A 23,052-nucleotide genomic window follows, 5' to 3' on the forward strand; every position below is an offset into this window, starting at 1 on the left:
TTTTTCCTACATAAGCATGAAAATACTTCTGAAGTGCTTCAGTAACCCTCTACCCCTCTCATTATTAATTTAAGGATAAAACAATTATGTGTGCTTAAGAGATAAATATGCTCTTATGCATGCAGATACGTTGAGAAAAGGATGTGTCCTTGTGGGTTCATTTTTTCAATGAACTAGAATGACAATATCAAGCCTTGCTCAGCTCAGCACAGAAAGTGTGAAGCTGGAAATTAGAGATGATTTTCAGCATACACAAATTTCAGTGTCTTCCATTGTGCCCTTAAAGCTGTTGCATGTATTAAGTGTACCATGTTAGCTTTTCATATTTTCAGCTTGATCTTGCAATTTCTGAAGGGCATTCAACATTTTGCTGACTGCATATAATGTCTTTAGTATCTGCTATGTGTATTGGGTGGACTTTTAAATATTATACTGTTTATTTCTGGGTCTTTGAGCTGGGTGTTGAAGAGTCTTAGAAAAGCCATATTCCTAGGGTTTTTTCTGTCTTGTTTTACTGTGTGTGAAAGCAGCACAGCTCCTTCAAGGACTGAGACTAAAATCTTAGGGTGAAGCTAAGATCTTACTAGTAGTATTTGTTGGGCTTTTAATCATTTTATCAGCATTCATTTTTTATGAGTCTACTTTGCTCCATTTCCCACAATTCCTTTGTGCATGTTTGCTTAACCTTTTTTTTTTCTATGTCTTCAAGTAAATGATTTTTCTCTAGCAATATGAGAGGAATAATAGGTACTGATACATTGAAAAGAGTATCTTAGCGGTGAAAAGAGGAGGAAAAAGAATAGGATGCTCAGGTAGCTGTGTCTGAACACTGCAAGGAGGGATTTTAAAGATTATATGGTGGCATCAAATTCCCCATCAGATTTGTTGGTAGTTTACTTTGATGATGCAAATTAAATTAATGGCTTTTTCCAGTTTGGTCGATGCAGCAGAGAGCCGAGCTACTCAAGCAGAAAGCAAAGTGCCCTAGGTTTGAGGCTGTTGCCTCAAAGTGAATATTTCTCAGTGAAATCTGATGAAGGGATTTTTTGGCATGCTCAGATGGGAACTGATATGGTGAGCTTTTCACCAAATACATTTCAGCTCCTGGTTTTAACGCATGTGGTGCTTCTGAAATGACATTATGAGCTCTCACTTGCACAGTCAGTCTCTTCAATAATGAGGCCTTCAATGAAGTGGGGAGAACTTTATTAATTAGGTAATAATTTAGGTGTTCTGTGAGGGAACACAAGGTAGTTAGAAAATCTTAAAAGTTCTTTCCATCATTGCTGCTTTCTCTGGCAATCTGCTCCCCCTAATGCTTAGAGCAGCCTGGATTCTTCCTTCCTGGTGTTTGGAACTGTGGGCAGGCAGATTTTGGGCAGCTGTTGAGACCTGGGAGGTGCAGAAGGTGGCTGGATACAGCCTGCCTTGAGGCAGTCACCCATCTTCCTGGTGCTCTGTATCTAAATTCCAATTCCAAACTGCTTTCTCAGCAATTCTCACCTTTAGGATGGGACTGAGAAAAGGTCTCTGGTACAGAGCAGTGCTGTGAGAACACAGGCAGGGCTTCTGCAAGGGGCTTTGAATCTGCTCCTGAGGCAGGTTCTAAATGTGTTTCATGTCATTTCAAATGTGTTATTTATTGAGCTAATATTTTTCTTGTGTGTTGCTTTTGTCTTTATGGTCAATTCTTTAGAAAATTATTGTATTTCACTTTGGTGCTACTTGCTTCACAATCATTTGTTCTGTGCTAACATAATGAATGACTTTAGGAAGGGAATGCATTGATGTTGGGGTTTTACTTTATTGGACATGCTTTCCTAGACTCCAGGTAATATTTTCCTTAAATTCTTTGCTAAGCCTTTCAACAATTTAAGTAATGCATTTAAAGAAGTTCTATCACACTGTGGCCATGATATTTAATAAAGAAAAGTCCTTTTTGGGAATAAGGAGATTTGAACATTAAAATGTTGTTTCATTGCTTAGTGCCTAATTTTCAACATGCCAGTATTGGGCTGAGAAACTTCAAATACAAGCAGCAGTGGTAACATGCGGAATAACCCATGGCTATCTTGAGAGTTCTGTGTGTTGAAATGAACTCAAATGATGCAAATGTGCCTCTAAAATGGAAGAGTATTATTGTGTGCCAACTTCTTTTTTCTAATGTTTTGATCTTTTTCTTATGTTTGCGTAACAGGCTGTTGAACATCTAACTAAATGTGTAGTTCTTCAAATCTCAGATGCACGTTCAGTGTTTGTATATTTCTACCAGTGCATCTTTTTTCCAGCCTTTTGTTGCTTTACTTTGTTAGACAAAACATCACACAAGGAGATTCACTGTAAAAGAATGGTAGATACATTAACATTGACTCATACAGTTGCTGTAGTGTAACTTTACAAGAGATAGATATTCAAGCATAAATTTAAATTCACATTAACTGTGAAACATGAAATGTTCTGAGGCAACTTTCAGTGCTAGTAATAGCTACTTTATTGCTATTTTGTGTGCTTGAAGTCTCTGCCACTAGGTTATGTCTTTTTATATTAAATATAAATATTTTCATGAAAATTGTAATCGCGTGTGCAATGGATTCTCAGGCAGAATAGCTGTGTAATTGCAAACTTGCACTGGAAGAATCCCCTGTCATAAAAATACCTGCTAATTTTCAAAATACAAAGGCCTAAATCTGTTTTCTGAGAACTTGTGTTTGTTCAGTTGTTTGTCCTCCCTATAAGAAGAATAATCTTGAGCTTTAGGAAGTGATTAATTGTAAATAGGAAATATTTAGAAAACTTTGAAACCTTCCAGGTACTATTTAATATCTTCCTTGAAAGGTGCAGGGTGTCACATAAAGCTGCATTTTTAGATTTGATTTTTAAAGCTAAAATAATATGGCTATTGGTATTTATTTGAGGTCTTGGGAAAGAATAATACTGGAGAGCACAGATATATATGAAAACAGGAATTAGGCACTTAAAATTCCTGGTATGTTTGCACATTTATTTTGAAGCTTAAAACCAGTGTGAATTTATTTCTTACCCTTTTTGAAATACATTACAACATTCTGTAAGTTTTGCCCTTCCTGTAACCTCTGCTCACTTCTTTCCTTATTTGAGCCTTTTATAAATTCACGTACTGTAATAGGCCAGAGAGGATTATCTGATTTGATCTATCTTGAAAATCACTTAGGTAGCAGACTGATTGAGTTTTAGCAGATTCTTGGAGAGTTACCTTAAACAAAGGGTCCCAAATGAAGGGGAAGCTGCCATTTACCTCAGGGAGATGGTTCTGATGGTGTCACTATTTGTCTGATTTTTCACTTCCTTTTCCTGCTTTTTTTGTCTTGCCATTTTAGGCTTTGCACTTGGTTCTCTCCTCAAACCAATGATGTCTTCTTGCTCACCTATTTAATTGCTTTCTTTCTGCCTTTTTCTGTTAACCCCTCTACACAACTCTCATCTTTAATTGAATGCATCTTTTATCTTCCTTGCTCCAATAAAGAGGAATTGATAGATATTCCTGATTTTTGGACCTTTCCTTTCTGCTCTGCTCTTGTTCTTTGATGTTTGGGTCCACATGTTGGCCAAGGCAGGGCAGCTGCACTCCTTTTAAAGTTTCCTGGAAGACATTGTTAAAAATGGTATTTTCATTGAATGGTTTCTGTGTTCATCTGTTTTCATCTGAATCTGAGAGCATGGCACAAGGAGAAACAGGCTGCTGTGTGGCAGGATCTTGTAGCTTTAATGAAATGAAAGGGGCACTGGCAGAAACGTTTTCATAAAACTCATCACAATGTGAGAGGCTCCAAAGAGAGTGTTTGGAAATCTTTTACAGGAGGCACTGATTGTGGTTCTTTTACTGCATGAAAAAGCAAATGAATCATGCAAAGGTCACAAAAGAGCAATTTTGGTTCTTAAGTTTATTGCCAACATTATTGCTGAAAATCTGCAGAGTTGTCTTCATCCTGGTCTTTGGAATTTGTACCATGAATCATTCTGCTCAGGTGGCTGTCCTGTGTTCCTTTCATGGCCCTTTTACAGTGACAGAACTTCTTCTATGAAACAAAGGAAATATCCTTCCTGGGCTGCACAAACTATACTGAGAAGTGATCTTGTGCACAAAGGTTTATTAGCAGTCTCTTACCTTGATGATGTCGTACCTTTGTTGTAGTCAAGAAAATTACTTTTGTGGAAAAAGAAGAACAAAAGCAATGTGTCAGGAAAGGGTTTGGGGTGGCTGAATTACTATTTGTAAATATTTTGCAAACTTCCAATAAAGGTGCACTAGAGGTAGATCCAAGATTAAAATGTATAAAATATACAATTTGTATATGTAAGCAATGAGTTAGTGTAGGACTGATTAGGCCAAAATTAAGACACTTTCTTCATGGGAAAAAATTTGGCGAGATATTTCTTCTGGTTGTTTTTATATGTTCTTTAACATTTTTATTTTTCTTTCTGTTACCTGTTTGTTTTTTGTTTCTTTTATTGTCCTGATTTCACTTTTCTCTTTTCCGGCAGCTGCTAAGGAATTGCAGAAGTGTCAGTTGTGTACACGAGTGCTGTACTGTAGGACTTGCTCCAGCTCATCTGCAGCTGGCTTCTTAGAGACATTTCTTCTATCTCTCAATATTGCTGCTTCTCCTGCTGTACACCCTTGCTGGTCTTCCAAAGCATTGTTTGTGGAAGGAAGGCTGGTCATCAGGAGATCTGGTGCTTTTATGTGTGTGATCTTTCGAGAAAATGCTGCAGCATTGCTGGTTGAGAACTAAACTGCAATCAGGACACAAGAAGCTCTTTTTTTTTTTTAACACATTATTTTTTCTAGACAGACCTGTAAAATGCACACTGCAGTGCCACAGTGGACTCTCATCCCAGCTGATTGCTGCATCAGATCTTCTGTGATGGAGTTTTCCTGTGGCAGCATTTCACTTTGTAGCAGTAATGTTCCTAGAATTTGGCAAATGGTATTTTATGTTCTAGGACTGCCTTCACGTTATTTGATTTCAGCTTTGAAAGGCTTCCTAGCTTGCTAAGAGCAGTACAGGTAGAGAAATGAGGCTATTTCCGTCTGCATGCTGGAAAATGCAAGTGGAGTTGAGAATGTGTGGGATAAATTGTGAGCACCTCTGTGAAATATGATCATCATGTAGATGCCTGATAACTGTCAGTGTTGATCTCCTGGGCTGCTGATGTACTGATCTAGCTGAGATCAAGGTAAGTGTTGTACCTGTGAGTTATGTTGCTGTGCACTGAACTGCACAGAATGAAGGAACTGTGCTTTTGAAAGGATAAATGGCTATTACTTTTTTCCAAGTATCTTATCACTTATATCTGCACACAGTAAAGCACAAGTCAAGAGTGGTTTGGTTGGATATTAAATATTTTCCTGCCATGTCCATATACTCCTTCTTCAGAAAGTGTTTGCTTCAATTTTTAAAAATAGTGAATATGGATTAGATAATTGTTTTCACTTGTAGCTTTGAATACAGGTTTATGCAGGTATGATGACTTTCTTAATGCTTGCTTAATTATTTCAGAGTAATTTCATGCAGATTTCATAACTCAGGGCAGTAGAAAAACTAAAACATTTGTTTAGAAGTAAATACAATAGAAGTTACAGTAGAAGCACTGAATTTATTCTGATGGCAGGAGGAAGGGGGGGAGAGCTTTATCTTCCTCATGTTTGAGAATCATCTGACTTGTGAGGTGACACTTTGAGTGAACACTCTAAAAACCCTCTGATACTTTTTCTTAAGAGTTATTTTGTAAAATACTAGAATACCTCCTATAACATGTTCCTTTAAAGCCTAATTTAATAAGCATCCTTAATAGAAAGTGTAGATTTGTTTTGAAAGCATTTTGCTACACAGCCTGATAGAGGCCAACTCTGAATTTTTCTCAAGGACAGCAGAGAGGAAACACTAAGTCCTGTATTTCAACCTCTTTTAATACATGATTGCATATAATCAAAGTATCAAAGAAAGAAATGAAAACAGGCTTTGACTGTGTGCTGATTCAGCACAAAACTTTTTGAAGTAATGCTGGAAGCGTCACTGGCAAAGTTTACTGGAAGGAATTTGAAGCCTGAGGTTTCCTGTTCAAGTGCACGAGCTGAGGTGCTCCTTGTGCTGAGCATCCTTGCCCAGCCTCTTGTGCTAATTGTGTTGGTCACTTTATGCAATCTGCTGGTGACCAGAGCCACAGAGAGGCAGCCAGCTGCACCTTCCTGAGAATAGCATCCCTATTTCTGGCCTGGCCAACTGAAGCCCAGGGCACAGATTTAACTGGTGATTGGCCCTGAGCCCAGAGCTTACACAATGTGTTACAATCACCAATCTCCTCCCCAAGCTTTCTCTGATCTTCATATTTTCTTAGTTTAAAGAAAGACACAGTCCGGTTCTCCTGTCTGTTCTTATTTTTCACTTTTTCTTGGCCATATCAAGATCAAGGTGGTAGAAAGTTTGGATATCTGAGGTCCATCCAAACTAAAACACAGTAGTCACAACCATATGGTGTGTTTTATCCCAAGAGAGATGAAATTACTTACATGTGCACTGGGACAACAAAATACTTCAGATTTTCTTCTGGCAATGGTAAATATATTACAAAGGAAGTAGGCATAGAAAGAAGATTGGACACCGAATGAAAATAAAAATAATAACTGAAGGTGTAATTCTGAGAATGTAAAGGAGGTAATTCTCAAATGCTGCTGAACTAAACTGCTCAAAAACTTTAACATGGAGGAAGTATGAGAATTCTGTAAAGAAACAATAAACACACATTAATCTGTATGAATAATTGCTTTAGAAGTTCCTGTGGTGGAGGGGCAGAGGGGAGAGAGAAATAGTAATCCAGAGAAGGACAGACTTTCTAAGTCCAAATCAAGAAGAGAGTTAGAATTTGGAGGAGGTGGAGCATTTTTTTAAATTGGTTTTGCACACATTTTTATGTACATAAAAAAAAAGTATGAAAACAGATGACATGTCTGAAGGTAATGTGTGCTTAACTTACTTGAGATCTTTCCTTGGTAAGCCCACTAATTGCTTAGGTACAAGAAATGTAGTGGATCTTGTATGTCTGCGTTTTGGCAAAGTTCTCTGTGCAATGCCATGTGGAAAATTGCTGTTTTCAAAGGGAGCTGATGTAGGAATGGCATCAGTGGCTCAGGAGCAAGGGGTAGCCTGTTGTGCTGAAAGTGATGTGTATAGGTCAGAGAGCTGAGGGTTCTTTGTGGAACCAGTCAAATTCTCTACTGACTCTGTCATGAGGGGTAGCAGGTGTGTTTTTATAATCAGAATGGCATGAGTTAGTGGATATCTGAACAGGCCCTGACTGTGTGCAGCACCCATTCCTGACTCAAAAACCAGGCTGAAGCGCCTGCCCAGCCTCTGAAACAGGCAGCTGGCCTCCTTCTAAGGCCTCCTGAGCTTCCTCCTGCTCTGTGTCACTTGTAATTCACTGTGACCTTTGCCATTCCTCTCTACAGAAGAGCTGAATGGGAGCCAGGATGGAAAATGTGGAACTGATGTATTTCTAACTGGGAAGATCCTGATGAACTTTTTCCATCACCGATTTTGTGAGATGTTTAGAAATAGCCCTTCCATTTTTTCCTGAGTTAGGATATATGTATTATAGAGTAAGGAAGTAAGTACTCCAATATATTTTGAAAACAGGACTATTAATCTCTAATCTTCCTTAAAGGGATGTGTAACAGCTGGTATGCTGATGACAATGGAAAGATAAAAATAAACCAGCTTCATGACAAAAAAAAAATGCTGACTGATTTTCTTTTGTGGGGTTGAATTTAACAACTTTTTCTTTTCCACGTGGGAGAGTTGTTGCAGGTGCTGCTCGCACAAAACCTGATAGCTATTATTAGAGTACAAGAGCACTTTCATGTGGTAGAGTTCATAAAGAATGTAGATTGATGACATCTTTCTCTCAGGAAATTTATAATCAAAAGTGTAATCCCAACCCACGGGATTTTTCCTTCTCTGTACTGCTGATAAGCTCCTGTCTTGAAGATGTTATCATGGGAGATTTAGAAGACTCCTCTGTGCTTTATAAGTACAGGAATGGGCAGCAAGGCATTATTGCAATAAATTTTAATGCATTTTAAAAGCCACCATTTGGGATGGAGTGTTGAGGATTCAGTAAAATTCAGGTTGTTATCATCAGAGGAATTGTTTTGGTCTTTTCAAAGTCCCTTGTCTTGTCAGCAGTGTATTGTCAGGCTCTGTGAATTCATCAAGGATATTGTGCTATTTGGTTCCTTCTCTTCCCATTCCAACTCCAGGAGTTATAACAGAATGTGATTGCTGTAACTCTTATTTGCTTGTTTATTTATCATGGGTATCTCCTGTGAGAGATCATTTTTAGGGAAGAGAAAAACTTCAATGCTAAGAAATTTATCTGTGAGATAAGCTAAAGGTAGAAATAATTTTGCATGTCTCCCACAACTATATGTGTTTTTCCAGTAAGCACTATGGGTTTTGGAATCCTTTTTCTGATTGAGACTAGAAATACAGACTGCACCAAGTCATAAAGCTAAAAAGGGTAATATTGATATTAGGAAAGACAAAAAGAAAAAATACCTCGGGGCTCTTCCCTGCTGGTGAGTGACCAGAGGATGGTGCGAAATCACTGGTGTTTGTTGGATCCATGGTTAAAATAGTGAGGCAGGGCCATGCAGTCTTTCTGGAGGTCTCTGCATTTTTATTAGGTGTATGCTTGGAATGTTCCTCAAAGGGAATATTGACCACAGCATTTCTGCCTGTCAGCACCCAGTGTACTCCTCTGGTTCTGTAGAACCCACTGGGCAGCTCTGCAGCCACTTTGACTGGAGAAGCTCTGAAACACAGGTAATGGTGCAGGCCACCTCAGAAATGCATTCACAGAGTGTGGGAAAGATGGCAGAGCTCACATAGGCTTCACTTAGGCCATCATTCAGCCTGTTGCTATCAGCTCCTGCTTTCCTGATGAATGTAAAAACCTCCCTGTGCCTCCTTGGGTTTACTGGCCCTCCTCCTTTGTTTATGGCTCACAGTAGCCCAGCCTGTAGAGGGTACTCTGCAGGTAAAGCCACACTGTACTAGGCAGGTGTTCATGCCTTGGTTTGGGAAATGCACATCAGAGCCCAGGCTCCTTTCAGCAGCATCCAGAGCTGAAGCTGAGATGCTGGCTGGGGGTGAAGGCCAGCAAAGCACTGAGACCCCTGTATGCCTTTGGAGATTCCTTCAAGGAAGTCAGCTGCTCAAGAAGCTGCTGCTAGCTAAGGCTGACAGGTATTTTGTCTGTAATACCCAGTGGAAGTACACGTGATTAACCCATCCCTCCCTGCCCAGTTCCTGTGGAGAGCTTCAGCAGTGGTGATTCACCATTATATCCAAGTGATTTTGTGAGTTCCATGGATTCTCAGCTGTTGATGTTACAGTTTTGTTCATGATCTGAACAATTGAAGCCATTGATTGGCACTGAAACTGAGTCATCTCTGAGATGACTGTGAGATGTGGAATAGAGTTAGAAATACCTGAAATTATTCAGGAGCAGTCAGCTCTGAGGGCTGAATATGAGCTGATTATGTAGAGACAATTTTGAAGTGGTAAACTTGGGATAAATTATTGTCAAAACAGTCTGGACCTGTGACTACCTCGCTGATCATTTTGAAGCAAATATTAAAAACTTGAAACAAGCGATGTGTCTATTCTCCTGGAGGTTTATTTTTAATTCCAGTTTTTACAGTAGAGAAAGAAATTGTAGCAACTGTGCATTAGTGAATGATGGTAATAGAGGCAGAGGCAGTCCAGATATTAATTTGTCTAGAAACAACTGTAATATGGTTTAAGTCTATGATGTATAAAAGTTTTTTAAAAGCCACAGACAGCATTTTTATGTCAGCTCTGTAGAGAGGAAGATAGTCTACTTTAAAAGGTCTTTTTATGTTGAAGATACAGAAAGGTCATGGTAATAATGGTGTGGTATTTTTAAAAGTGTTTTCCTACATCAGTTTACTTATAGACTCATCCTTTTTCTTTTTTTTTTGAGTAGGAAAAGAGGCATAACCAAGCAAAGAGTTTGCTTATGCCTCTTTTCCTATATATGGGAGACTAATGCTACAGGACTTACTCTATTTCTTTTTGTGGAATGGTTGCAATGTAGGTTACAGCATAGCTGGAGTTGATTTTTAGCTTTAGGGGACTCAGGTACTAAAATGTGAGTGGAGCTGAGCACCCCATCAGTTTGAACAAGCCTGAGCAGTTTGTGGGGATGAGCTGAAATCGCCACCTGTGTTTGCAGTTCACATGTCACAGCCCATGCTAATTTCCCAAAAAGCACACCTAAGCCACCATGACAGAGGAGGAACTGCATGCCATGTGCAAGCCCAGATTAGGTGAGTTTGTGATGAAAATGCAGGATTTAACTCTACTCTGGTGCAACCTCAAGCAGGCATTTCCAGTGATAAGAGGCTTGTGAGTGCCCGGAGGCAGATGAGAGCCTGCTGCACCTACTGCGATCATTTGATTTCTTGCTTGCCTGGGCTCTGGGAGTCTGTAAGCATTTCATCAGTAATAGTAAAACTGCTGAATTCATTAAGAATCAGATGAGAGTTCTCCTCATGTGTCAATGAAATTAAATGTAGAAAAGTGCTTAAGAAGTGATAACAAATTTAAACAGACCCATAATTTGGTAGAAGGCACAGAGCATGACACTATCACACAGCAAGATCACTGACTTTTGTTGTATGTTCAGATCATTCCTGTGCTTAGCGCAATTGGGTTTCCTTCATGCTTCATTTGCTTTAAACAGCTGTATGTTTGTGGGAGTGAACATTAATTGTTCTGAAATTTCATGGAGCAGACATTCCTGATCACAGTGCACTATAGCCTGCTTTTCCCATAAGGTCCTTCCTTATTTCTTGGCTGTTGTGCTTCTAATATGCCTCACAGCACTCACAGGTTTCCTTTAGAAACCAGCTTAAAACAAAAGATAGGTGGCTATATTTTTCTTCCAAACTCACTTTTTTTTTTTCCCTCATGCCCGGCTTAAACCATTTGCTAACCTGTTTCTGCACATTATGTATTTTTCATTTTTCTTCTCTGCTTAATTTAAGTATCTCTTGATTGAAAAAACAGCTGCTCCGACTGAACAACCTGTACAACCTTTCTGCCTTCTCCAGGAAGGATTGACATCATTCATAAAGCTCCAGTTAAGCTCATAACCGAGCCAATGAAGCAGATAAATAAGGTTCCAGCCTTACCTTGCAGCGTTTTTTGAATATTTTTAAAGCCTGAGTGGAAATCTCTTGATTGGATGGAGTCAACATGGAGAAGAGCTGCTGTATCAGGAATACACACTGAAAACTCCCGATGTTTTCACCAGTTTGCCAGGTACAAAATGTTCCCTTCTAGCGCATGCCCAGGAAGTTCCTGTCTTCACAGAACTGGGCATTTGTGCCCATGTCAGCTTAGGTTTGTTTTGGGATGCCAAACTAGTGCTTTCTGAGAGGCACAGCCTCGCTGCTGCCTTGCTGGTGTGACTTTGGGCACTGGATTGGTCCCCATTGCCCACTGGAACAGGGCACATCTGTGGCTGCAGGCCTGGGCCTGGTGTCACGCCTTGGCAAAGAGGAAACTGAGCAGGCTTTGTGCTTGTAATCACTTGTCCCTTTTTCAAACCAGAGCTTTGCCTCCTGATGGGTTAAAATGACTGTGCTTTGTCTCTTTGGATCAATGTATCCTGCCTACTTTTCACTGCAGTGGAACAGCCTTGGCAGGGGGGACAGGGAGGGGTGGACCCAAAGCAATAAAAATGAAGCTTGACAGGTGTACAAGCAGGCTGAGAAGGTGCTTCCCCCCTGCTGAGATGTGTAGGTGTTTCAGTGACTGAAATACCTACATAGACAAATGTATTATTTCTGTAAAGCCCTTTGCAGAAGCACACCAAAAATAGGGCTTGTGCTCAAGAATCTAATTACTTAAAGGTGTAATCTGAGAGTTATTGAGGGAAATAGAAATTTTCCAGGTAAATATGTGGCAGGAGAGAGATCTCATAGCTTCATCCATGTTATGCACTAATGATGTGGGTTAGAGGAATGGAATTGCACAAGTATTAAACTTACATGCATACAGAAAGTGATAACAGCTTTTAGCTTGTCTGACTGATGGTAATGTGGGATTCAGTTTCTTTTGGTGTTTGTCTCAGGAAAAATTAAATGCTGGTGCCTTCCCTTGCTGCTGCATCCTGGTGGGAATGGTGTGCTGCATGCAGTTACCTGTGCACCGAAGAGAGGGCACTGTCTACCACGTTCATAATTTATTATTTCCATGGCAACTAGCAACCAGTGTCAGTCTCAGAATATTTCCCCAGTATAAACTTTGTGTTTCATATGCCACCTCAATCAGACTAAGGGAAAGGAACTCGTCTTTAAAAGAAATATAGCTGTGTTCTTATTAGACTGTGATATATCATGTTGAAATCAGTCAAAGGTTTTCTCCAGACTGTGCATGGATTACTGGGTTCAATTATTTTATCTGACAGTGACATTTATACTGCAAAGGTCAGCAAAAAAAAGAAATCAATACATTTTAAAGGATAAAAATCAGTGATAAAAGAACCCCACCAACCTGAAATTCGTGCTTTAAGAAGCAGATATTACTATTTGTGCATTTGCAGAAAGGCATCTGCCAGTTTTTCAGGGTAGAGGTTTTTTTCATTAGAATGAAAGGAATTTTTCTAGTGAAGTATATGGAGAGAAAATTCAGTTATATTGACTTTGGAGGCAAACAAGTGGAGGAACAGGGTTGTGAATTTTAAACATCACTAGAAAATATGCTGCCGTTAGTAATAATGCTTTAGTCTGTGTGATTTGATTTGTGATAATATGTTTTTATACACTCACAATATATACATTTTAAATTGCAAATTGGCGAGGGATTTTCTTTATGTGCTCAATTTTGTTCATGCTGAAATGCAGTCATAGTAATTAACTTGTTGCTGGAAAAGTGCAAGATGTGTGGATGGAAAGGTAGCTTTCTGGTGGACAGCTGTCTGTCTAGCCATTATCATGAAAACTCTGAGTTAGGTTGTCTGGGATTTGGAAGAGACAGGTTAATGTTAATTCCTCTCACTTTGCCTTTTTCAGTGTAGGTAGGGCAGTGTGTCTTCTACATCCACTAACATGTGGAGTTAAAATCTGCTGGGCTATTTACATAGTGGCTAATACCTCCCAAATCCTGGTTTAGAGAAACCCAGTATGGGGCATTAGAGGGAACTAATCTTTTGTCCCAGAAATAAGCTTATCTGAGCAAACGAGACAGTCTTCATGCTATTTCAGTTTCAACTGCCCTGCCAGTGTCCCCTGCAGGTCTGCTGTAAAACATTGACATCATTGTCAATCAAACATCTTTCATCTATCTCAAACTGGCTTAAAAGTCATCACAAATTTGCATGAAAGTCAACCCAAGGGAATTAGGAACCTGGCATGCCAGAATTTTTGAGGTCAGAACTAGAGTGTATTGGCAATATTCATGTTATAGAACCCTTTGTGCTGTAAAAGACCCTTTAGATCAGCCAGGCCAGCTGTGAGGGGGCCTCCCTTCCCTGTGCTGCCCTTTAGACCGTTCTGACGCCGCTGCACAGGGCGGCTCCTGGCAGCAATCTATCCCCCACTATCCACAGATCCTCTGAGCTGACACATGGCTTGTCTTGTGGAATGAATGTAGAGAATTGTGTAGTTCTTATTCTGAAAGCGATTTCAGAAGACAAAGTTTAGCTGATTAGATTATAAAAGTGACCCAGCTGAAAATAGTAAAACATGAATAATGCCGAATTCTTGGTGTATTTGAATTACTTTCAAGTGTCTGCTCAGACTATCAAAAATCTTGGTGGGGGGAGTACTTCTTTTTTGTGTCTGTGATTATTTTGCCCTCTGACCAGCAGGTTTAAAGCTCCAAACTCAGGGCTAGACATTTCTGCCCTGATGTTGTGCATATGTGTAGATGGAGTTATAGTTAGCTTTCTGTCAGAAGTGAGTGTTACAGGGGTACCAGAAAAAAGTAAACAAAAAAAGTAAACAGAGCAACAGTTGTTCTTTTTAAGTCAGATTTGATTCATTAAGCAGGTAGTCATCAAAGTATAAAATGAACAATGACTCTGCTGGAGGGAAAACCCTTAATTTTTGGTTCTAAGAGGCTTTTCCAGTGAAATGAAATGATTAGCAAAGGACTGCAGATAACCATGGGTTAGGTCCTGAATGTTCAGACTCTGGAGATTCAGAAGGTGTGCATAGCTTTAGGGAAATCTAGCATTTTGTTTTCTTTCTGTTAGCTGGGTTATCAGCCAATCTAGAATGTGCTCCTTTCCTCTTCTTCACTGAGCAAGAACATGCTCTTTCTTTAGAAAGAAATAGTTCTTTAGGTCTGCATCATATAGGGAAAAATGAGAGGGAACATGCATAGCTTGAGGTTGAAACCATGTATTATATGGTAGTTACTGTACTTGGACTTGTTTCCCAACTTTTCTTCACCTTCCAGTACTTTTTCTGCTGTTAAAGACCAATGAATCATGGAATGGCAACTTTCCTGCACATCCCTCTGCCATGGGAGAATTTTTCTGCTTCAGAATCTGATGAAACCCAGAAAGCTTGAACATTTGACTAATTTGGTCTTTCCCAGTGAGGCAGCAAGTGGGGATTGACTCTTTGTAACTTACAAATTTTGCATAAAGTCAGTTCATTTTGAGACCAAATAAGTAAATTCATACATTCCAAATAATTTATTTGCTAAGTATAGAAAAATATTGTGTTATTCTGAAAGTAACTGGGGAGCATTAATTATCCTTTACTTTACATTATTAAGGACAATGTTTTTTCCATCACCATCTTAATTTGGATTTCCATGGACCCTTAAATTAGAGAGTGCTTTGAGCGCATGATTAATACCACTGTTTAGTCAAGCTGTGACACGTAGACTAGAGTTTTGTCACGTATGGCTCTGTGAACTGAGGTTCTCTTGAACTGGTTTTGTATAACCTATGAAAATATGGGGAGAGTAACTCAATATACTTTAAAATAGCTGGTTTTAGATGTGCAGGGTGTCTGCAGTGGCCACCTACACCATCTTCCTTTAGACCCCACAAAACAGGCAGGGGTCACTTGCAGACCCTGTGTTTTATCTCAAATGTCATGAGACACCTATTTGTAGATGTTTGAATTGCTCCTAAAGGGTCTGACAATCAAAAGCTTCAGTTCAAGATGGGGAACAGATGGGGATAGTTAATTAGCTTTTATCTTACTGTTGGCATTTTTGTTTTGTTGTTTTGATTTTTCTTTTGTGTGGAAATTAACTTTAGAGACTACAGAAAATACTGAATGAGTTCCATAAGTAAAATTTGCAAGTAACAACACTGTTTGGTTCTTAGATGCAGTATGACTGCGTAATTTCTTTGTTCTTTGAGGTGCTCTGGATTTTTCCATAACATTTGAATGAATGTCCAAGTGTCTTCAGAACGTGGTTTGAATTTCATACTCTGAGGAACTCCAGGCTTTTTTATCATTACTCCTGATGAAGTTGGTAGTAATGTTTCAAAGAGGATGCAAGCCATGAGTTTTTCTGTGCCTCTTCTGGTGATGGCTGTGCAAGTGGAAATGTGGCAATCTGAAATAAAAAGTCCTGACATTGTGTGCAATAGAACTACTGTATTCACCTTGGGCAGCATAATGTGGTGCTGACCTCTCTCCACAGAAGTTTTTGTGGCTCTCTATGCCCTTGGTAGGCAGGGAAGGGCATGGAGTTCGTGTAGGTCCTACCACTGCACTGGGGCTTGTAGAGCAGCTGAAGGCCATAAATGAAAGCAAATTCTTCCAGTTCTCAAAGTAACTTCCACTGGAAATTTAATTGCACGGATCATAGAGAGCAACAGCAGAATATAAGAGGATTCTTTCAAACAACAAGGGACAAATGTCAAATATTTCCAGCTGTAGAATGTTAATTAGCAAATGGTTTATTATAGCCACTCAAGTTAGAACATGGGAAAGGTGTCAGACCTAACATTAGTTTTTTTCTTTCCTTCTTTTGTCTTGCTCTCCTGTTTTTCAGGGGACTGTGCCATCCTTGCTCTGATAAGTGTTCTGTCCAGAACACACAGTGCCCAGGGATGCTGGCTGGCTCACTTACTTGTTCAGTCTTAAGGAAAGAAATACAAAGAAAACATCCTTCCAAATCTGACTTGCTCATCATGCTAAAATGGAAAGATATATTTGGAAATAAGTTCAAACTAGGAAGGAATACAAAAGAGGGCATTGGCATTTGAAACTTCTCCAACTTAATAAAACTGCTACAAAGTAATTTTATAGATCACCTGCACACCACAACCCATTTAAATCAAAGTGTTGTCCAGCTACTAGAAACAAAGGAATTAATCTTGATCATCAGCTGTTGTGCATTCACTGGTGTGATTTTGATGGAGGCTGAATAGGTATCTTGTAAAAATCTGGAGGGGAATAAAAGCCAGGGTAAATGCTTAGCCTCAGGCAAGGACACTTTATTGGAAGATTTTTATAATACAGTTCAATAAAATTTTATTTTTATTTGGAATTCTTATTGTAAACAACATTGTAAGGTATTAAATGCAGAAAGGAGAGATAACCTACCTAAACTCTAGGTTTGTAATAACCACAATAGGAGAACCTGTGGATATAAGAAAGTATGCTGGTGGAGGCACACTGAAAAAAATAAAAAAAAACAAACAAAAGGACCCCCAGCCCAACAATATTTTTTTTTTGATCATCTATTAAATTAAAAGGAGGGTGAGATGTTTGGTTTTGTTTAGAAATATATGGTTGGTATTATTATGTGCATCTCTTAATAGTGAGAGTAGACTATGTTAGAGCTTTGTGCTGTCATCATTACATTAGTGGTAATGTCGACATGAATATAAATAATCACGTTGAAAAGTGGCACATGCTTGCCTATTTGGCAAGATGAGGGACTGTTTTGCTCTTGCAAGGTGCTCATTTTCTGAAGTGAGGAGATCCTGGAAGCAGAGGCCTTTGCAGAGGTGTGTTTCCTGCAGGTATGCAGGAGGGCTGGGAGCTGCGCTGTCCCCGGTGAGGCGGGCGGGTGTGGGAGTGCATTGGGCATTTCCTGCACTGCAGCTCAGGCTTCACTCCAACCTCTTGCTCCTGACTGCTTGCCTTGGGGAAGAGCCATAAAAACCACACCCACTGTTTTCCAGAGTTGTGGGGTCTCTTCAGGTGTTTTGGCAGTTTCTAGAGAAAGGAGTGTTGGTGCTAGGGTGAGATCTGTGTCTGTTCCCTGCCCTGAAAACTGAATGGATTGGAGGAGAAGACACAAATTCCTCTTATAGGCCACCCATGGATGCTTCTGAACTCAGGTATCATATGAAGACAGTCCTGCCAGGCCCTGGTCATTAGTCAAAGACATTTTAAATAATCTCATTGCACCTGTTCCTTCAGATGTTCAATTTTGACACCTCTAAAGAACAGAGAAGTGGGTATGCCTCTAGCTTTTGAGCCACAATTTGCATGGCTTCATCACAGTTATATCTCTAGGAACTTTTGTGACTGAAAACTGGAATTCTGAGTCACAGGGTGGGAGTGTGGAGAGTGGAAGTCCTACCTCAGTGAGCCACCACCAGCTGTTCCCTTGGGGTCACTGCAAGTATTTGCTGTAGTAACTAAACAGGTGAAGTGTGCTGTGGGACAGGGTAAGTTTTTTAAAATTGCATTTAGTTTTATTTACATATCTCACTAAAGAGATCTTCACACTGTCAGTCCTGTCACTGTCTCAGTGCTTGCTGTTTCCTCAGCAGTAGGAAGGCTGGTGCAGGCAGCTGTCTAGCTCTGACATCTGTCTTGTTTGCCTGTAAGGCACCGTGCACACCTGGGGTATGAGCTGAGTAATAAATAATGGTAATAACTGTGATTAGAAGCAGTTGTCATGAAATCACAAACCCACTGAATATTGCAGAAACTTCCATTTAGGCATTTGCATATACATGTGCAGGGATGTGTGTGAGCAAACACAAGCAATCTGGATGATGTATAATTGGTAGGGTGTGGAGAGGAGCACATGGGCTTGAATAAAGCAAACCAAAATTTATGACCATTATTGTTTGTTAAAGCTCTCTAAACACATTTCACAAAATTTGAATTGTGTTTTTCAAATGTGCTAAATATTTATGTATTGCTTTCCTAAGTACTGAAACATGGAATCAGACAGATTGTGTAGAGATCTAATTTGATGTGAAATGTATGCATCTACCAAGGAAGGTGTTGTTGCATTTTGTGAGGTAGTTCCAAACATAGAAGGTGATTTTATTTGGTCTTGTTTACTCCTCTGCTTTTTTAGTTGTGGGTTTAGCCTATGGAGGCAAACTGAAATTCTCAGCACTGGTTACACTTTGAAGAAATTAAACTAAAAAATCAGTAACACATAGGGATCTACTCCGTGAGACAGTCCTGTGTAAGTAATGCAATAAGGTCTTATTATATTTTGCTGGTGTCTGAGAAGTTAAGATCCTTTCAATTTACTTTCAACTCTGTATTGGTTTTAGTATTAAAAACACCTGAGGGTCTGTAAATACATACAGTTGCCTTTGAGTTTTTCCTGCTGATGATTTTTAAGTGTTTTTTGATTTTTTTTCTTCTTTTTCCTGTTTTCTTTGGGGTCATTCACATTCAGCTTTTTGATAAATAGTGGTTTACTGCCCTATGAAAACCTTGGGTTAAGCATTTATCTATCTTTGATTCATCCAAATAGCATACAGTAATCTTCTGATAATTAGACCAGTTTGTAACAGCTCATAAAGATTTTTATAGCAGTTGTTACTACTGAGGTGGATTGCTGGCTCTGCTAACTCTGACTGCTTTAAACAACTGGTGTGAATTAGAAAATTCCATGTTCTTCAAATGTCCATGTATCTGGTCTGAATACTTCTGTCATTTTAGAAATACGATGCAAACTCTTGGATGTATGAATGCTTTTAAATTTTCATTTGCAGCACTGAACATTCCCTTATGAACTGGGTATCTTCTTGTCCTTACAAAGCAGTGGTAAACACTAATATTTGAAGTGTGTGACACAGGTTTAATCATCCATGTGGGTTTTGCTCACATAGTAGAAATTAACCTGGAACTAAATATGTGTTGGACCCTTAACTGAGCTGAACTTTGTACAAAATAATCCTTGTGGGTCAAAACTGAGGCATGGAGAAGAGTACAGGAGCAGCTTGCATTAGAGCATTTCATTCTGTTTGTATTCAGGGAGTAAGTGGAAATATTTAAAAGTTGAATGCTGTTGTTTTGGATTTTCCTAGCTGAGATTTGAGGAACACTGATGGAAGTCATGACTTTCTTTTAAAAGAGTCACTTGAAACTCAGTAGTTTCCTCTAATCTTGTGCTGCAGCCTGGCACAATGTAAGAGTTGCACTTTTGACACGGTGGGTTAATGTGAAACTCAGGATCAAGATCGAGACTAAGTGGGTTGAAGCATTAAAATAGGTTGAAATGTGGAAAAAGAATCCTCTCATCCTTTTCCAAAGTTTTGTGTGGCTATAATGAGTGGCTGCTGTTATAAATTCCTCACCTGAAGTTGTAGCTGTCACTTAGGGGCATCATTGGCTAGAGCTAAAATAATGACTGTGTCAAAATACAGGAGTGTAACTACAGGGGAGGGAATCAGCAGCAGCAGATGGCAGCTTGCCTCTTAAATCAGATACAATTGTTTTACAAATGTCCTTTGCAATATTAATAATTTAGGAGCCAAATTGTGGATAAATGCTTGGGGAATACTAGAACCCTTAAATGTCCTTTTAAGTGAAATTGTTTTCTATTTATGTTTCCCTTGAACTGTCAGTAGTCTCTAATATACGTGTGCTGGTTTGTATCCCAACCTGCCAAGCAGGAGAGGCATTTTGATAAACTCAGTGAGCCTTTGGTCTTTTGGAGGAGGATGCTGTGAAATGAAATTAATGGATTTTGTCTTTGGAGGGAAGAGTTTTGGCTGCTTCATATGCTGCAGCCTTGAGTGGACAGGGTAGACAGTCAAATGCCATTTCTTGTTAGACATCTGCTCAGTCATGGCCCACCCAGCCTCCAAGCTGGAGAGCTCTCCTGCTAACAGAGCCTCCCATTCTGTGCAGTGCAAAAAGGACTTTTAAATTTTTGTTTTAATCCAGTGCACACTGAAACACACTTGATGTGCTCAGGAAGGTGGGTGCCATACAGGCAAGGTAATTTGAATCCAGCTGTGAAGGTGTTTTACAAAAGACAGCATAGACACAGTCTTGTCAAAACAGAGGAACTTCTCTGACTGCCTCAGGTGTATTCTTCTTATGGGGGGCTGCCTGCAAACTGCAGAGGAAAGTTGGCACACATGCATGGAAACAGATCAGGGCAGAGCTTACAAAACTGTGTCTACCCTTTGTAGCTGTCAAATGGTATGTGCTTGTCTTCTTGTTTGAAGTTAGCGTTGTCCTTGCATCTGCCCTGCTCAAAATCTGAATGCTGTCAGAGAATCATAGAATATGATCTATCATGCTAACACAAGCAGTTTCTTTCCTTGAGAAGCATGTTTGTCTTACACAGAGATAATGGTACCAATTTTAGTTCTGTATTTGGCTTGGGAGTCTCAGTGGGCTGTGAGCAGAGGTGGTGGGGGCCTGAATGAGTGTTAAAATGCAGATTGAGCAGGACCAGGAGGCAAGGGGGCTCTGGATGGACAGGGATCATGGTAAGGATGGGATTCAGTAAAGAGGGGGGGGGACTGTGCTGGTGGGGGCTGGAGAAGGCTCCAGAAACTGAAATCCACAAGGTGAGATGGTGTTTGTCTCCATTGCTCAGTCTTTATCCTCACATTTCTGTGCTGGTTCACCACTGAAAAGGAAAAACTTAACCCTTACTTTTGTAGCCAACCCCCCTGCCCCAAGACAGGAAGATATAAGCACCTATGAGCCAACTGCAAAATTGCAAGTATGTTTTTGGTGCTTTGGTGTATCTATTCTCTGGCTCCCTCTGAAAGGTCATCCTCATGGTTCTCTATTGATGTTTTGATCTGTCTCAGTTTGTGCAGAAGCTGACCCCTAAGTCTCTGACCTAGACTGCTCTGTGTGGAAGGCTTGCTGCAAGACACTTCTTCCCCCTGGCACCTTCCCAGCCTGGCAAGATCCACCACAAGATGTGTTTCTTCTAAGACTGAGGAAATTAGAAAATACAGCTGGGGAATTTTTTGTCCTTTTCCCAGCTGTATTTTGCAGGTTTTTCTTTTGTGAATTCTTTGTGCTACAAGACCCATTGGATGCCATTGAAGCTAGTGCTTAACCTTAGGAATAATTAGTTTGTATACTGGAGACCACAGTAAACTGCATTTAAGCAAGCTAGGAAACTGTTTTGTATCTAGAGACAAGCTCCTCAAATCAAGTTCATTTCCAATAGCTAATGTTATGCAAATATCATCTGTAATTTCTTTTTGAAAAATTCACGGCTCCTCTCTTACCTGGAGTGAGTGGGTCCTCAGCTGTAAAGTTGCATTCTGCACTTGTTGTGTGCCTTCTCTGCCACTGCATTTGGAAGAGAATGATCTGTAAGCAAGTGCTAAGCAGACTTTAGAAGCAGAGGTCAGACTGACCTTTCCCTGTGTCTGAGCTATCCTTGCTCCAATGTACTGTTAGAGCAGTAATTGAATGGATCTCACAGTGAATAATAGGAAGTGAATCATGCTTTTTAAATTTTTTTTAAACTCTTCACCAACCTGAAATTAATCTGGCAGAAGTTGCACGTATTGCCTTTTTCTCTTTCTCCTGAGTTCCTGCCTTCCATGATTACCATGACAGGGCATAAAAATATGAAAGAGGAAGGAATTTTTCTGAGCCCCAGTGTGCAGCATGCACACTGGGAGCATGGCAGTCCCACGTGGGGAACTGGAGTGCATGGGGAGGTAAGTGGGTGTGAGCAGTTCTGTGCACAGGTCTGGGACAGGTGAGTGCACAGCCCTGCTTCCCTGCTCCTGAAATGGTCTTGTCCTGTCTGAGGCACTGCACAGCTCAGTGCTGTAGAGAAAAACGGGTATTTTTCTGCTAAGTCTGACCTCATTTTGGGGAATGAGACAGGGAGAAAAGGGAGATTGATTTAGTCTCTGTATGTGCCATATGCTGGGGGAGCATTAGTCTGAACCTGTGAGGTCCAGAGGTTGAAGGATGTGAAGCCTGAGTTGGTGGAGTGATGGGGGGAAGGGATGGAGGCTATAAAACAATTTGTTCAGGAAGCCCATGCAGCATGTTGCACTGAGGGGTTAATCTAATTTTATCTGTGTTACTTGTTTACACACTCATTTGGTGTGGTCCTATTTATCTTCAGGATAATGTACTATAGAGGATATAGAGGGTGTTTTTCTAGCTCTACTGAAAAGTGGTTACATGCTCAGAGGCTGTTTCACAGCCTGCAGTAAGACCTGATGTGGTCAGACAGGTGATATTAGCCTCACATTTTCCAACTTCTGCCTTCATTTTTAAATGTACAAATCAATGGAAACTGTAGAGCTAAGTGCTTGCAAGCTAGTGTTGAAATCTTCAGGATTATATGTTTAAGCTAGGAAAGGAATTTTCTTCATGAATGCTGGACCAGCATGCTTGAAATAAGCAAACAGGAAGGAATCATCAAATAAATGACTGGGATGTGCTGGGTGCCATGGTGACAAGGACAGCATAAATGTTCCAGCTCAAATCACTAGTTAGTTGCAGAATTCCTTGAGTGTGCAAGGCTTTTCCAAATAAATAAAACTTTTAAGGAGAAACAGTTAAAAAAGCAACTGTTCAGGGGCCTTATTAAAAAGGCTCCGATCAGTGGTGAGCTCTGTATATTAACTCATAGATTTGTTCTTAAATGATGACATGTATAAATGGAACATGGGAGCAGGGTGTCTCAGCAGCAACCTTCCTGGGCCAGGAATGCTGATAGATTCATATCTGATGGTGAAGGAGGGGAGTTGGTTACTTGGAGAGATTGAGCTTGTGATGGGCTGTGGCTGTCTACA

The 23,052-nt window shown here is 39.9% G+C and overlaps 1 protein-coding gene across 1 annotated transcript in view; it reads left to right on the plus strand.

The window, feature by feature from the left end:
• The window catches only part of GRID1 (glutamate ionotropic receptor delta type subunit 1), a 485,602-nt gene that overhangs the window by 221,458 nt on the left and 241,092 nt on the right, over positions 1 to 23,052 (plus strand). The window lies entirely within an intron of this gene.

The sequence above is a fragment of the Molothrus aeneus genome, chromosome 8, assembly GCF_037042795.1.
Source record: "Molothrus aeneus isolate 106 chromosome 8, BPBGC_Maene_1.0, whole genome shotgun sequence".
Lineage (NCBI taxonomy): Eukaryota > Metazoa > Chordata > Aves > Passeriformes > Icteridae > Molothrus > Molothrus aeneus.